The following is a 4895-nucleotide window of genomic DNA, read 5'->3' as shown; positions in this document are numbered from 1 at the left end:
TGGATTTGTGCATTTTATTTTAAGAAAATAGAGATATTTATATGTTCTTTGGTTGTTATAGGCAAGTTGGAGAAAAGATATTTGCATAGTAAAGTTCCTTTTATGACCTTGTGAACAAAACTTAAGATTAAATTTTACTCTTTTTCCATCGTTTTATCTTATTCGTTTGTTCTTTTAAGCTTTTATTCACATTTCATAACAACTCCCCTCCCCTCTCCCTTTTCTCATTGACGTCGACATTCCATACAAAGAGGAATTTTAGAACATCCACCTCATGCATTTATCTTTGCAATAATAAAGTAATAAGCTGTTGTGAAAAAGTTGCATTTATCGACCATCCATTGATTAATTTTTCACTTATATGTTTTTGGCACTTTGTTTTTTAGTACAAAAAGTTGAATTTATTGATTAAAGGCATAAGTACAAACAACAACAATATCCTATTTCATTTTTATACCACAGTCTTCAATTATTCAAGCTCGAATTTGAAAATTACTTACCAAATCCTATGCATGAACTATGTTTTCCAAATCTATTCTATTATATAAAAATCGAATTTCTGCGCTTAACGATGGAACTGACGTGGCATGCTCCGAAGAGTGTTTCCCAATTTAATTATTTTAACTCATTCAATACAATTTATTACCATTACTTAATTATATAAGCTAATTGATTTGATTAGATATTTAAATATTAATATAATTTATTATAATATATATTACTTAATTAATTTTACTATATTAATTATAATTTGTTATATTAGTGAATTAGTCTTTTCATTTATAAAGTCTAAAATAAAATAAATAAATTGTTATTTATTCTAATTAAATTTGTTTATATACTACATATGAATTAACATTAATTTATAATACATTAGCTTATAATTAAAATATGAAAATTAATTTTTTTATAATTTAAATATCAATGTTTGAATTAATTTTAATTTAACTTTTTTAAATTAACGTTATCTTTCATTTAGATCTTAATTAATTTAAAATACAAAAATACTAATCTACTCTTTTCTCTTTAAATAATAACAACTTTAATTTATTTACTGTCTTTTTTTCTTTTTATATTTTGTTTAGCAAAGATAATATATGGATTAGGATGGAGTTAAAAAATACTCTATGTGATACATGTTTGGCACTAATAAATTCATATGAAATAAAAAAGAGGAAAACAAAAAATTAAAGAACACTGAATTGAATGGTATAAACAGATTCATTGAAGCCAAATGTCTGTGTGTTTTCATGTCTCATCTTATTTTTCAAAGTTCAAACACATTTTGAATGTACGAATTTTAATTATATGAACTTTATTATTTCTTTTCTAGCATTCTTTAATACAAACTTCGTTTCTTTTTCTTAATTATTATTAATACTTTTATTCTTTTCTTCTCTAATTATAAATCTCCTTATAATAACTTTTTGATAGGATATTTTTTTTGTCTAATAAAACTTTTTCTATTTTCTGTCAAAAATAATTTACATTAGGAAAAAAAAGATACAAATTAAATTTTAAAATTCAAATTTAAATAAAATGTGCAAAGGATAACTATTGAATTCATTTGGTCGATTTAAACACTTTGTATTATCGTCATTGAAAATTTCAAATACTATTATAAAATTCTAGAAATTTTTATTTTATTGTTCTTAAATTATATATTATACCGTGTATTTGAAAAGTTTCATCTTTTTTAAAATAAGTGTGACATTATATACTTTTTTAGATACAATAAATGAATAATAAAGTTAAAGTGAGTAACAAAATTGATTATATAATAAGATACAAATTTTTAGAATTTCTAGCACAATTAACAAATTTTTAGTTTCAAAATAAATGTTTACTCTATTTTTTATCTTTTATTTGATTTTTTTCATAATAAGACTTTTCAAAAGTTCTGGGCCTTACAGAAAATCTATTATTTCTTTATATGATTAGATTAGACATATTTATATTCAATTTATTTGATTATTTAATTAAAATTAATTATATTAAAAGATTAGATTAAGATTATGGTAGACTAATTATATTGTTATTAATTAATTATATTAAAAGATTAAGATTATGATAGATTATCATTATTTTATTATTTTTTATTTTTTATATTAATTCAGATGTTTAGCTTCTTTTTGTTATTATTTTTTATTCTCTTATTCTATGTGTTTATTCCCATAAATCTTGCTAAACTAAATAAGGTACTCTATAACTCTTTTTTATTCTTCTTTTATATACACATAAAATTTATTAAATTATTTCTCTTCTGTCTAATAATTTTGTTTCTCTTCTATTTATATTTCTTTCCTTCAATATTTTATTGGTTCTTATTTTTCTAAATTTTATTTTAATTTATGTATTTGTTCTGACTATACCTAATTTTTTTTATTTATATGTGTAATATACATTTTTACATATGTTATATAGAAATATGATTTGATTCCATTAACTTGCCAAATTTTTTTAAAAAATCTAAAGCTAAAGCACAAAAATATATTTATAGATATTTTACTTTAATTTTTTAACTAAAAAATATAATATTTTTGTCATATTTGTTGGAATTCTAAGTTAAATATGAATATTAATTTTTGAAATAAAATAAATATATTTTAAATTTTTTGCACCTAAAAATAATATTCTATCAATGTTAAAATTATTTAGATGGATAAGTAATAGTGAATATAGAATTATTTAGGATGGATAGAACTAAGTACATTTTTTTATTAAAAATACGAATTTAAAAATATTATATTCAATTATCAATAGTCAACCTCTCATTGAACCATTGTATTTTCAAAATATTTTTGAAAAAATGAAATAGTTTTAGGTGTATAATTTTTGTAAAAATTTAATTAATTTAAGATATTTATTATCATTGTTTAAAAAAGTAAATTGAAATAACAATTTAATATTTCTACTCTTAAAATATTATTTATTTATTTATTTAGCATTCTTTATCATCCAATGATCACATTAATATAATTTAATTCAATAAAATTATTTATTATCATTTGATTGAATAAAATTTCTATTTTAGTAGAAAATTTTAGGATTTCTCAACCTCAAGATCATCCATGTTAAAGCATTAAAAAATATAACTAAGAGCGCGAAAGCGTCTCTTCATTCGAGAGTATGATTGAGATCAGAGAGCTTGGCTCTTGTGGTTCTTTGATCTTCGTCAACCAAAACCTTCTGTATTTCTGAGAGGGTTGAATCACAATTTTACTGTGGGAAAAGAGCTACCAAGACAAGTTTGATGTCTTGAAGACCAAAATCCTAAAGTCATTATTTATATTTGAGTGTGACACTCATTAAACCATAAAACTCAAATAAAATAGTATCTATGATTTTAATCTCATTTATCCAAATCAAAAGTAATAATGACTTATTTAATTCAACATTTATGACAATAAATGAGATCACTGTTATATAAGTCATTTAATGTGAAATTACTTAATTTGCGATTATAATTAATATATGTATTGTCCATAAATATATTAAGAAATAATAATTTCCTAACAATCTTCTACTTCGGTTATAAATATATATTTTCTTGAGATAATCGCCTCTTATAAATTTTACGCGCAAATCTGAATGTTATTTCTCTTATTATTACTTTAATAATCTGGTCTATCTCATATATTAGTTATGAAATTACTAAAACTTTTATCACATTAGTGTCGCAACAAAACCACGATAATCCCATACTAAAATACTCAACCATATAGATCATATTTGGATGAGAAAATTCAGAAATTACATGCAAAAATGATTTCATACATGTCTATTTTTAACTTGAATAAAAATTCTATTTTATTCGGTGACAGACTCAGATGAAATTGCAATGGCAACATCCGGACTCATTACGACGGCGACTAAGTGATGAGTCTGTGGAAGAAGAAGAGAAGAACTTAACAGATTCAGATTTACCTAGAGAAAAGGGACTCGGTAGGAGAAAGGTGGCGACGGGCTCAACAGCGACGGTAACGGGATGAGCAGCGATGATGACATGAGCTGTGAACAGTGACGGACCCAGAAAAATTTAGTAATGGAGGCAAAAATATAATAAAATTTAGGTATAGATATTTTTTTTTTGCTTCCCACGATACTCAACAAGTTAAGAACTAATCTGTCATGAATTTGAATTTCATTTAAGAATCTATAATTGGCCCGCAACGAGTTGCTATACATACGAGACGGAATTCGAACCATCAATACTTACTTAAGCGGACGACTAAGTTGATTACTTGATCAATCCAAATTAGTTTAGATATATTCAAAATTTAAAATTAGAACTATCTAATACATATTGATAAGAACTAGAAATATACACACAATCATTATTAGATGATGGGAGCTATGCGGTTTTTTGTGAAGAAGTCGAGAAGAAGAAGATTCTGGGTGAGGATGACTGAGTTTATCTTGCATGGCTATAGAGTATAGATTGAAGTTATGAATCACTGAATCTGTGATGTGAGGCAAATCCTAATTCCTAAAAAGTGTTTATATGTATTATGTATATATCCGGGGCAGGTACACCCTAAACCCGACCATACCTTGTCCTGAGCAAAATCTGCCCCGACTCGGGTCAAGTTATTACCCTCTCCATTCGTGTATGGACGGATTGGATACCCGCGTATTTGGAAACTCCTGCTAAGTCTAACCACGTATTAATACTCCATTTATTAAGGGTTTATCGCTAGCCAATGGATTGCTATATACACAAGGCGAGATTCGAACTCCTAATAGTTGTTTAAGCGGACGAGTGAGATGATTACTTAACAAACTCAAATTGATAAAGAAAAATACTAATTATTTTTAATATTTTAATTTATAAAATATTTATAATAATAATTACTATATATTTTTTGTTTAAATTTTTAATAAAAATTTTTATA

The sequence above is a fragment of the Arachis ipaensis genome, chromosome B09 (assembly GCF_000816755.2).
Source record: "Arachis ipaensis cultivar K30076 chromosome B09, Araip1.1, whole genome shotgun sequence".
In the NCBI taxonomy this organism is placed as follows: Eukaryota; Viridiplantae; Streptophyta; class Magnoliopsida; order Fabales; family Fabaceae; genus Arachis; species Arachis ipaensis.
The sequence above is the reverse complement of the archived record's forward strand: the minus strand, read 5'-3'. Positions refer to the sequence as shown.